Source organism: Cupressus sempervirens, chromosome 2 (genome assembly GCF_028749045.1).
Source record: "Cupressus sempervirens isolate cs-2001-9-10 chromosome 2, ASM2874904v1, whole genome shotgun sequence".
In the NCBI taxonomy this organism is placed as follows: Eukaryota; Viridiplantae; Streptophyta; class Pinopsida; order Cupressales; family Cupressaceae; genus Cupressus; species Cupressus sempervirens.
Genome location: NC_143119.1, coordinates 545,907,510 through 545,920,564, shown reverse-complemented (window position 1 = coordinate 545,920,564; position 13,055 = coordinate 545,907,510). Strand labels below are relative to the sequence as shown.

Sequence of the window (13,055 nt, the reverse complement as noted above, 5' to 3'; positions counted from 1 at the left end):
TTCAACTTAAGTGAAATTATAAAGTTAAATTATAACTTTATAATAAGTCATTTAATTTTTTAATAATAATTTACCCACTAAAAATATAACAACTCTTAAAATACTCATCATTTAAACATGTCGTCTGAAATAGGAGTCATACTTAGTATTTCTCCATTATGCTTTTTCCAAAAATAGAAAGGGTGCGTCTCAATCAACACCAACTCACCACTCGATCAACACCAACTCACCACAAATAGTAAATACACAAAACCAAGCCCAAATGAAGTCCAATTTGAGCCAAACAAAGACCAACCTGTAGCTTACTGAATTGTGGAGAAGATAAGATCCTCCCAAGTCAAGGGCGACATCAATCCAACATAAATTTTGCACGACATTGTGACAATTTTTACAATTAATTAATTAATTTAAAATTTACAAAACCATATGCACCACATTGTGACAATTTTTGCAATTTATTAATTAACTTAAAATTCACATAACAGTTGAAATTTATTAATTAATTTAAAATTCACATAACTATTGTTATGTGAATTTTAAATTAATTAATAAATTGGAAAAATTTGTCACAATGTGGTGAATAAAAATTAATTAATTAATTTAAATTCACATAACAATATTTTAAATTGTCACAATGTGGTGCATATTTTCTTTTGTTTAGCCATAGGCCAAGTCAAGTCACTACTTGAAAATACCCTTTATCCGCAATAATTAGCTTATGGAAATCATCACATTAATAGACTAATCCACGAAACTCTAATAGTCACAAAAATAGAGACATTAGAGTACCTCGCTAGATACAACTAGCTAGATACAACCTTGATGAATATGTATTTTCCTCTAAACTATGGAAAGGGTTCCATATTTGTTCTCTTATGTGCATTGTAATATGGTTCCTCAAAAAATAAACTCTGGCTGTACCATTGTACCATTGTCTGTATATTTGCTTGTTGGAGTTTATGGGTTCCGTTCTATATCTCGGTATTTCTTACGTAGGTAATAAAGAGATCTTGGTATTTCAGATTCAGAACTATCAAATTGTTGTCCAAGAAGATTGATTTAAAGAATAGTCGTACTTTACAAATACCTAAATCTGACGCAATTATGGCCTGAATGCAGAAAATAAGGTAGCGAAAGCCAAACTACTGCTGCAAGAAATTACATTCAGATATATCGCTTTCTCTGCGAGCTATAACAGGTACAAGGAAAAGATCATATGAAGGAAATTATACCGCCCATTGTTGAGATTTAATGCAACAAAATTTTGCCATGGAGGGAAACAGTCGATGCAGCTGCAAGGGCAAGAAAGGAGGACGCGATAAAAAGCTGCTGCAGCCCAGTGTCAATCTACGCAGTGCAGCTAATTCCACTGTAAGTATGGTATCTTTATATTTTTCTATACTCTGTAGCTTAGTCAAGTCTAGTGTTAGAGCTCTATGATTTGCGTATGTAAACTTTAGACTAAGCCTATTTCCTTCGTAGGTTCAGTATGCTCTAATTGTTCTTTGGCATTGCATTTGGCACAGATAACTGTGTATTGTGCTTTCCTTTGTTTTGAAATATATTTATGTTTGTATCTTAAAAATAAATATATGCAACTGGTAGAAGTCCCTATATTTGAGACTTTCCGAAATTGCTTATAGTGGCAGGCACATACATCTACTCTGTGCTGTTCTACCAGAAAGAGGGAAGTTTATGTCAATTTAGAGGATCATGAAACAGATAAAACAGCCTTACAGGATGCAGATCTGACGGTATGGTTTTCTCCAATCTCCTTTCTATCTATTATTTGTACTGCTTTCTGCTTATTAAGTTATTTGTAAAGATAACCCCAATAATTTATTGCATATATTATAAGTTTGGGTCTGAATGGGTGCAGAGAGAAACATATCAGCCACCTACTATTAATGTTGAGGACCCTAGTCTGGATGAGCAGCAGAGCAGTCCAACAAGGGAAAGTGATAGTGCATCTTTGCCACGACGAGGGGGACTTAAGCCTCGAAGATCAACAACATCAACCAAACAGGATTTTGAAGAGCAGGAATCGTCAGAGGAGGAAGATGAGGTTGGAGGAGAGGAAGAGCAAGAGCAAGAAGAGGGAGAGGGAGAGGGCAAAGAGGTTGAAGAAGCACAAGGAGGGAGACGGTATTCTCTCCGAAATCGCACTCAGGTGAGGAGGTTTTCTCCTGGAAAAGAAAGAAAGCGACCGCGCTCTCCAACTTGTAAAGTACTGCGTAAAGGAATGGGAATAAAAAATGCACGTAGTGAGAGACAAAGTGGCCCAAGGACGTCCAAACATTATCGTGCATCAAGAATGGACGATTCAGATGATTCTGATCTTCTTGTGGATGAGATGGATCAGGGTCTTCTTGATTCTTGGATGTCTCGAGGGAACCGAAACTTTGGGCAGCAATGGGCTTGTGGTGGACTTGACATGAGCAACACATTTGCATGGGGTTTGAATATCGCATCGTCTGGATGGGGACCCCAAGATTATACTTTTGGCTATGGAGGTGGAGGTGCACAAACTACTGGTCCTGGTTCAAAAGTCGGAGCTGACATTCAACCCTTGCTGGTTGATGAAACAGTGAGTTTTGATGATATTGGAGGGCTTTCTGACCACATTGATGCACTGAAAGAAATGGTTTTTTTCCCTCTTCTCTTGAAGATTAATGTTGCTGTTCGGTAAAATTGAAATAAGCATGCAACTTCAGCACTGATTGACTCCACTTCAAACTCCAGCTCCACCGCTTCATCTCCACCGTTTCACAATTGATTTCTAGTTTACTTTAGTTCAAGAGTAGTGTTTAAGCAAGATGCGTGCTTTCCATATGGCATGCATTAGATTATAGTTTTTTGATGGATAAGTTTACTTTCCTGGGATAATAGCGTTCAGTAGTTTGAACTACAGTAGTTTATTATTTTGTAATAAATCATGCTATCATTGCATATGTTATGCTGTGCATGAGTTAGTTTGGTTTGGTTTTGTTTCAGTTTTCTTAGGAATTACAGCTGAAGTCTACTGTGATTGTAGACTATTAAATAAGCTTCCACTTTGCAAGCTTTTTTTTTTTTTAGCTATGAATAAAATCTATTTTGTCTCTCCTGAAAACAGAGCACCCCTGTTTTTGAGTATTATTTTTTTTGTATTGCTGCTGTTCTTAAATCCTACATTTGGTATCAGAGCTGAAGGTGTTTGGAAGATAGCAGCATGACAAACAATTTGCAAATTTCAGAGTTTGATGGAGTTGATTACCAATATTGGTCAATCAAGATGAAGACTTTTTTGATTGGGAAAGTTTTTTGGGAGATCGTTGAATCCGGATATGAAGAGCCTGCAGATTGGAATACTCTCCAACCTAATGACAGGAGATTGAAGAAAGAAGCTGAGAAGAAGAATGCAATGGCATTGTTTCACATTCAGATGGCTCTTGATAAGAGCTTGTTTCCTCGAATTGCTGATGCACAGACAGCAAAAGAAGCCTGGAAGACTCTAAAAGATGCTTACCATGGCAATGATCAGATCAAGGTTGTGAAGCTACAAACCTTGAAAAGAGAATATGAGAACTTGAAGATGAAGGAGACAGAGTGTGTGAGAGATTTCTATGTGAGAGTGAAAGATGTGACTCATAAAATGGCCACTTTGGGTGAATCTATTGCTCAAGAGCAAATAATACAAAAGGTATTGAGATCTCTAATCCCAAGATGGAATATTGTAGTAATTGCCATAGAAGAAAGCAAAAATTTAGCTACCATGGAGTATGATGAATTGGTTGGATCTCTTATATCACATGAGGATAGAATAAGGGACACATCTATCAGTGTTAATGAGAAGGCTTTTGCTTCCCAATTGCAAATTTCAAAGAACGATGGTGCTAGCAGCAGTAGTAACAACAACAAAGGCTTGGGAAGGGGCCAAAATCAAAATTTTTCAAGAGGATCTAGAGGAAGAGGAGGTGCTCAAGGAGGAAGAGGTAGAGGCAGATTTGATAAAAGGAACATCCAATGCTATCATTGCAATAAATATGGACATTTTGAGAGAAAGTGTAGACTGAAATCAGGTAATAATAGTGCAAATTATGCCCAACAAGATGAGGACCTTCCTCAGGTAATTTATTTTTGTGTTATGGGAAAGGTGAAAGTAATGTGAATGATGTTTGGTATTTGGATTCTGGATGCTCTAACCATATGTCTGGTAACAGAGAAATATTTTCAAAGCTTGATGATAGTTACAGATCTAATATTACCCTTAGTAATAACAATACTGTGGATGTTGCGGCCAAAGGAGCCATGAATGTTTAGACAAAAGAAGGTATGAAAAGTGTTCAAGATATTTATTATACTCCCAAGTTAAAGCATAACTTATTGAGTGTTGGGTAGCTATGTGAGAAGAATTATAGAGTGGTATTTGAGAACATGCACTATACTATCTATGATAAGAATAAAAAAAATAAAGTGATTACAGTTATTCCTATGACAAAGAGTAGGATGTTTCTTTTGAAGTTTGGTCAAAATGATAATCAGCTTGTCAATATGGCTTATGAGGATAAAAGTTGGTTGTGGCATCTTAGGTATGGCCATTTGAATTTCAATAGTTTGAAGAATCTAACATCAAATGCATTAGTTCTTGGATTGCCTAAGGTTGAAGAGCATAAACAGATTTGTGAAGGGTGTGCAAAAGGGAAACATTCAAGGGAATCATTTCCAAAAGGCAATGCATGGCGGGCCCAATACCCACTTCAACTTATTTATTCAGATATTTGTGGTCCAATGCAAACACAAAGTTTGGATAAGTCGTCATATTTCATTACTTTTATTGATGATTACTCACGCATGTGTTGGGTATATTTTTTGAAGACTAAAGATGAAGCCTTTGATACATTCAAGAAGTTTAAAGCTCATGTAGAGAATGAGAAAGGGAACACAATAAGATGTTTGAGAACAGATTGAGGAGGAGAATTTTGCTCAAACAATTTTCAGAATTTTTGTGAGATGAATGGCATCAAAAGACAACTCACAACTGAATACACACCCCAACAGAATGGAGTGGCTGAAAGGAAGAATCGTACTGTGGTAGAAATGGCAAGGAGCATGTTATAAACCAAGGGTTTGAACAATTCTTATTGGGCTGATTCAGTTGCTACAGCCGTATATATTCTCAACAGGAGTCCTACAAGTGCCCTACACAAGATGACTCCATATGAAGCATGGTATGAGAAAAAGCCTAATGTAAATCATTTTAAAATTTTTGGTTGTTTAGCTTATGTTCACATCCCTGATCAGAATAGGCAAAAGCTAGATGCTAAAAGTGAATCATGTATTTTTGTGGGCTATAGTGAGGAAAGCAAAGCTTATAGATTATTCAATCCTATTACTAATAAGATTGGTGTTTCAAGAGATGTGATTTTTGATGAAGGGGGAGTTTATGGTCATCAAAAACAACATGTTGGAAAGCCAAAATCAATTTTGAAAAATGATGATATTGCTGATAATAATAATGAGCAGCCAGCTAATGGTTCTATTGCAAGATCACCAAGCCCACCAAGAAACCCCTCACCAATACCAAGAGCAAGTCCATCCTCTAGTCCTCCAAGGAAAGTAAGAAGATTGAATGATATTTATGAGAGGTGTCAAAATCAAGCACATGAAGAAGATCCAATAGGTGAGACCATAAATTTTGCATTACTTGCTAAAGCTAATTTTGAACCATCATGTTTTGAAGATGCATGTGCTAATGAGGTTTGGATGCAAGCAATGAATGAAGAGATGGATTCTATTGATAGGAATGAAACATGGGAGCTTGTAGATCTTCCACATAAGAAGAAGAAGATTGGCACAAAATGGGTCTATAAGACCAAGTATAATAGTGATGGGAGTGTTGAAAGACACAAATCAATATTGGTTGCTAAAGGTTTCACTCAAAGGTATGGCATTGATTATGAAGAAACTTTTGCACCAGTAGCAAGACAAGAAACTATTAGGATGCTAATCTCTCTTGCAGCTCAAAAGAAATGGAGTATTCATCACATGGATGTGAAAAGTGCTTTCTTGAATGGGTACTTAGAAGAAGAGGTATATGTGGGACAACCACAAGGTTTTGAGATTCAAGGCAAAGAAGATTATGTCTACAAGTTGAAGAAGGCTTTGTATGGCCTCAAGCAAGCACCACGTGCATGGTATGCAAGAATTGATGGATATTTTCAGCAGAATGGCTTTCAAAGAAGTAAGAGTGAACCTACCCTTTACTACAAACAAGAAGGTAATGATATTCTCATTGTGAGTTTGTATGTTGATGATTTGTTATATATGGGTAGTAGTTCAAAGATGAAAGATGAATTTAAAGTTCCTATGATGAATGAGTTTGAGATGAAAGATTTAGGTCTCACGAAGTACTTTCTTGGCATGGAGGTTTATCAAGGTAAAGATGAAATTTTTATTTGTCGAGAAAAGTATGCAAAAGATATGTTGAAAAAATTTGATATGGCTGATTGTAAACCTCTTTCCACTCCAATTTCTCATGGAGTTACATTATGTAGAGATGATGGTGCTAAAGTTGTTGATGAGACATTATACAGGAGCATTGTGGGGAGTTTGATGTTTTTAACTCACACAAGGCCTGATATTGCTTATTCAGTTTCATTGGTTTCAAGGTATATGAAAAATCCATCAGAGGAACATATGAAGGCAGCCAAGAGAATTTTGAGGTATGTGAAAAGTATGGTAGATTTTGGCATTCACTATTCTTCTAATAAGTTTGAGCTTGTTGGCTTCAGTGATTCAGATTGGGGAGGTAGCTTGGATGACCGAAAATCTACATCTGGTAATTGTTTTTCTTTGGGTTCTGGTTTAATTACATGGAGTTCAAAGAAGCAAAGTATGGTTGCTCTTTCATCTACAGAAGTAGAGTATGTTGCCATTACTTCAGCTAGTACACAGGCTTTATGGCTTAGAAAGCTTTTTGAAGAAATTGGAGAGATACAAGTTCAGCCTACTGTGATATTTTGTGACAACATAAGTGCCATTAAATTGGCCAAGAATCTGGTTCATCATAGCAGGACCAAACACTTTGATCTGAAACAACATTTCATCAGAGATTTGGTACAAAATAAAGCGATTGAGTTGAAGTACATCAGCACAAAGGAGCAAATTGCAGACATCTTCACAAAGGCAGTTGCAAAAGATCAATTTTTGGTACTCAGAGATCGAATTGTTAGTCCTCTCAGCATCAAGGGGGAGTATGAAGATTAATGTTGCTGTTCGGTAAAACTGAAATAAGCATGCAACTTCAGCATTGATTGACTCCACTTCAAACTCCAGCTCCACCACTTCATCTCCACTGTTTCACAATTGATTTCTAGTTTACTTTAGTTCAAGAGTAGTGTTTAAGAAAGATGCGCGCTTTCCATATGGCATGCATTAGATTATAGTTTTTTGATGGATAAGTTTACTTTCATGGGATAATAGTGTTCAGCAGTTTGAACTACAGTAGTTTATTATTTTGTAATAAATCATGCTATCATTGCATATGTTATGCTGTGCATGAGTTAGTTTGGTTTGGTTTTGTTTCAGTTTTCTTAGGAATTACAGCTGAAGTCTACTGTGATTGTAGACTATTAAATAAGCTTCCATTTTGTAAGTTTTTTTTTTTTTATCTGTGAATAAAATCTATTTTGTCTCTCCTGAAAACAGAGCACCCCTATTTTTGAGTATTATTTTTATTTGTATTGCTGCTGTTCTTAAATCCTACATCTCTATCCCGAATTCTTTTCCAACTATCACATCCCACCTCCAAGAGGAGTCTTACTGTGTGGTCCCCCTGGAACTGGAAAAACATTGATTTCAAGGGCTTTAGCTTGTGCAGCTTCCAAGGCAGGACAAAAAGTTAACTTTTACATGCGAAAGGGAGCTGACGTGCTCAACAAGTGGGTGGGGGAAGCTGAGCGGCAACTGAAATTGCTTTTCGAAGAAGCTGAAAAGAACCAACCTTCCATAATATTTTTTGATGAAATAGACGGCCTTGCTCTAGTACGGTCTAGTAAACAAGAACAAGTTCACAATTCGATTGTGTCTACACTTCTAGCTCTAATGGATGGTCTGGAGTCTAGAGGTCAAGTAGTGCTTATTGGAGCTACAAACAGGATTGATGCTATTGATGGAGCTCTTCGTTGGCCTGGTCAGTTTGATTGCGAATTTGTACTTCCCTTACCTGATTGCAAAGCACGAGCTGAGATATTAAAGATTCACACTAAAAAGTGGAAGAATCCACTGTCTGATGATGTAAGAATGGAATTAGCAGCAGCTTGTGTGTGGTATTGTGGTGCTAATTTAAAAGCTTTGTGCACAGAAGCTGCAATTAGGGCCTTCCGTTTGAAATATCCTCAAGTATACACTAGTGATGATTAGTTTGTCATAGATGTGGATTTTGTGAAAGTAGAGAAGCTTGATTTTTTACGAGCTATGTCTGCTATTACTCCTGCTGCCCATAGAGGTGCAACAGTACAGTCGAGGCCGTTGTCCCCAGTAATAGCCCCATGTTTGCAAAGACATCTAAAGATAATCAGAAATTCTATTTCTACAATCTTCCACTTTGTGGCCAAGGGTGATCAGAAAGATTTATTCGAGGACAGGTCTCAAAAATATTCAGAGTTGCATGGATTTCATCTTGCCCTTATTTACAGACCAAGACTATTACTTTGTGGGAGGGAGGGTGCCAGCTTGCTATGGTTATAAATTTTTTTTTAATGAGTTGACACATCTATAACATCAGTCTGTTTTTCAAACTTTTGAATTGGTTGGCTTGTAAGGTAGCTAAATTTCTGAGAGATGCTATATTTGTACTATTCTTACCAGGAGCATATTGGCCCTGTAGTTTTACATGAATTAGAGAGCTTCCCTGTGCATTCTCTCAGACTTCCATCACTTTTGTCCGACCCAAGTGCAAATACCCCTGAAGAAGCGCTAGTGCATGTTGTGGTAGAAGCAAGGAGGACTGCTCCTTCTATCTTGTATTTGCCTCAACTAGAACTTTGGTGGGAGACGGTGTGCAAATCATTAAATTAGTGCATTATACTTGTTATTTCTAGAGCTTCCTTAAATGACTATATTTCTAATTTTTTATGCTTCACCGAGCTTCTCATAGGCCCATGATCAGCTAAGAGCTGTTCTACTGACTTTACTGGAAGAACTGCCATCAAACCTTCCTGTACTACTACTTGCAACCTCCTGTGTGCCTTCTGACGATTTGGATAGAAAAGCCACATCCTTGTTTGGTCCTCACAATATGTATGTATGAATGACATCATTGTTTTAGTATGAATCTCTTTCTTGTGTGTTTTATCAATAATAAGTTTAGTCATGCAAATCTAGTCTGTATAATATTGTGTAGCAGGTACCTTTTTGGTCTCTGATTCACCGTGGCTAAACAGCAGAGAATTTGCATCAAACGTGACAGTTTCCTGAATTAATTAATTAATTTATAAATCACATAACAGTTGTTATGTGATTTATAAATTAATTAATTAACTCAAGGAACTGTTGTTATGTGATTTATAAATTAATTAATTAATTAAGGAAACTATCACATCTGGTGCAAATCCTCTGCTAGATAGATAGCTCCCTCTGATTCTGTATAGTTTAAATTTGTCATTGAATTGAATGTACCATAATTTCGTGGCATCTGATGCACCTTGCATGCATTATAAAGTTTATTTTGGTTCAGTATAATGAATGGTAAAATCCTGAGACAATAATTTGGTGAGAGAATGTGTACATAATCATATCAACTGGTTTGATATTCTGGGCATAATCTAGCGTGGTTGATAAGCAATGGATTCTAACATTCTTTTGCTTTTGTGCAGTTATCAGGTGGAAAAACCAAGTTTCGAGGACAGGTGTAGATTCACCTCGGAGCTAATTGATGCTGCTCTTACTCAAACTGATCAAGTTGGAATCACTCCTAACAAAAGTGTTTTTGTTACTAGACTTCCAAAGGTACAAAAAGCAGCTAGGGAACCATTTGAAACTGAGCTACGTGCGAAGGCAGAAGCAGAGGAGAATGCTATACGACGTCTCCGAATGTGTCTTCGGGATATCTACAACAGGTTTTTCGAGTGATTGCATGCATTGATCATTACTTGATTCATTTGTTCAGGATTATATGTTTACTAAGTGAAAAGTATGTTTGAGTGCTTATATGTATGCACATATACATACAATGTGCAGACTTCTATATGAAAAACGGTTCAGTTTCTTCCATTACCCTGTCATGGATGAGGATGCTCCTAATTATTATTCGATAGTTCAAAATCCAATGGATATCACTACTCTACTGCAGCGTGTGGATAGTCAGCGTTACTTGACATGCTCCGCATTCCTCAATGATGTGGAACTAATTCCAGCCAATGCAAAGGTAAGCATGATTTGACATGCCTACTCTCCTAGCAGCTTTGTTGGGTCAAACAAAGATTTTTTGAATTTCTATTCAGTCCTAATTATTGTTATTTATAACAGGCATATAATGGTGACGACTACAATGGAGCTCAAATTATCAGCAGAGCATATGCACTAAGGGATGCGGTATATTCTAAATAGAGACATACAGTAATTGAAGCTCAGATGTTTTATGTCAAGTAGTAAGCATTAATGTTCACTTTGCTAATCCTTGGTTTTACTGGTAATCAGGTTCTTGGCATGCTTTCTCAAATGGAACCTGGACTAGTTGCCTCATGTGATGAAATTGCTGCTCAGGCTGGGCCAACTAGTCTGTCAGAGGATTCAACTACAAGAGCAAGTGCAGGCCTACCCTCTGCTCAGCCTGAAATGTATGTATCTCAAAGTGGCCAGGTCTTGAAACACTCAAAGCAAAACGTTGCTTCTGATCAACATGTTATAATGAATCAACCGCTTACTCCAACACATGTTGCGGAAAGCACCAATGAAGAATTCGAGGATGGTGAAAGCAAAAAGCATTTCGTAGAGCAGATTGAATCAATAAAACATGATTTTTTGAAATGTACCGAGGGTTACGAAATCTCTGAACTTGAAAAACTCTATGCTCAAATTTGTCAAGGGGTGATATCACTGAAAGATGCTGACACACCTATCATTGTTAAATACTTGAAGGACTTCTCATCTGATGAAAGCAATTTTTAAAGATAGATTTTTTACAGAATGTCCCATGAAGGGTTTTTGAGGCATGCTGAGGAGGACTTGGGATGCACGATTTTTGAACATAATTTGAGAAGAAAGCTGCAAATACGATACTGTCTGATGAACACAATTTTTGAAGATTGTTTTGTTACAGAAAGTCCCATGAAGAGTTTTTAAGGCATGCTAAGGAGAACTTGGGATGCACGACATTTGGAACTAATTTGAGCAGAAAGCTGCAACTGTTGTGAGTTCTGAATAATATATGAATCATAGTCAGGTTGATACAAAGAAGTATCGAATTAGAAAAACCATCATAAGTTTTAGGTAGTTTTGTAATATTTGTTAATTATTGTTAGTTGGACAACTGTTATTTCTGACCCGGAAATAGCAGCACTATTTATGGGTAGCTTGGACAACTATTCGTCCTTATCTATGAATAGCAGTTGTATTTATGGGTGGTTTGGACAGCTGTTTGTCCACTTGCCAAAAAATTAGTAAATGGTTATTATTTACTAATTTTAGTGATTCCTTTTGGACACTTTGCAACCAATTCTATTATTGGCTATCGAGTTGTCTTAATCTCAGCCCTTGGTTAGATTTAATCTCGGTTGTTGGTTTACCAACAGGAGTAGTATAGAAAGGGGTCATTGGGTCATTTGGAAAAAAAGAAGCATTTTGGAGAAGCAGTTTGCAGTGTTAGAAAACAGTCTTACAGTGTTAGCAAGGGCGCAGTGTTAGCGCAGGGATAGCAGTGAGAAATATCAGCGGGAGAAATTAGGAGGTTGTTAGAGTTCTGCCAGTGTGAGGTAAGGAATTTTGTATCTCTTGATTTGCTGAAGTTTAATATAATTTCTCATCTGTAGAACTGGTTTTCCCTTAGGGGTTTTTCCAAGGACAATTTGTCCGAAAATATTGTGTTGATTCTGTTGCGCATTTATTTTCGTATTTTAAGTGAAGTTGCAGTTGTGTTATTTTTCGATATTAGCTGAGAATTTGTTTTTAGCCGTTGAATAATCATTTGTGATAGGAGATTAATAATCAGTGACTGCAATAGTTTGATTTTTCACATGGTATCAAAGCATTGTTAAGGGTAGAAGAGTTTTGCCCTAGGAAAGAAATTTTGATCTCTTTAGATTTATTATTGCTTTAAACCCTTGAGATGGCTTCAGCTGGTTTGAGAGATCAGGATAGATTGGATGGTGCCTCAAATTTTGGTGTCTGGAAGGCCAGAATTTCTTTATTGTTGGAAGAGAATGGTATCAAGGATTATGCTACCAGTGGTGTACCTATACCAACGGATGCAACACAGCTTGCAGCATATAGGAAGGACGATGCCAAAGCAAGGAGGATTATCCTTGATGGTGTCAAGGATCATATTGTTCCACATATCTCGGAGCTAGATACAGCAAAGAAGATGTGGGACGACATTCTAAATCTATACCAGAATGCTACCACTAACAGGAAGTTGATTCTCAGAGAGAAGCTAAAGAATACCTGGATGAATCAGGGAGAAGACGTCACAAGTTACCTCACCAGGCTCAGACTTGTCAAGGATGAGTTAGCAGCTGTTGGAGATAGCCCTAGTGATGATGAGCTAGTGAGAATAGCCCTGAATGGGTTTACTAAACAATGGAGTGTCTTTGTTCAAGTTGTCAGTGGACAAGATACTTTACCGAGTTGGGATCGACTATGGACTGATTTCACTCAGGAGGAGTTTAGACTAAGTCTTGTCAATGGGGCCAACAAGAGTCAGAAAAATGAGGTGGAACAAGAGAACGTTGCCCTAGCGGGTAAAGGGAAAGCAAAGAAGGGATCTAGCAAAGGATCAAATTCACAAAGTGAAAAGAAGAAGAAGGACCTTTCTAAGGTCAAGTGCTTTGGATATCACGAGTTTGGCCACTATGTCA

The 13,055-nt window shown here is 37.1% G+C and overlaps 1 pseudogene across 1 annotated transcript; it reads left to right on the top strand.

Annotated features, from left to right (window-relative positions):
• Window positions 1–862: 862 nt before the first annotated feature.
• LOC149573543 (ATPase family AAA domain-containing protein At1g05910-like) lies at window positions 863–12,027 on the top strand (annotated as a pseudogene). The gene is made up of 11 exons (XR_016360084.1): window positions 863–996; window positions 1,120–1,371; window positions 1,644–1,754; window positions 1,880–2,658; window positions 7,749–8,745; window positions 8,851–9,039; window positions 9,140–9,282; window positions 9,858–10,100; window positions 10,222–10,408; window positions 10,510–10,575; window positions 10,681–12,027. The product of XR_016360084.1 is annotated as an ATPase family AAA domain-containing protein At1g05910-like (transcript).
• Window positions 12,028–13,055: the final 1,028 nt, after the last annotated feature.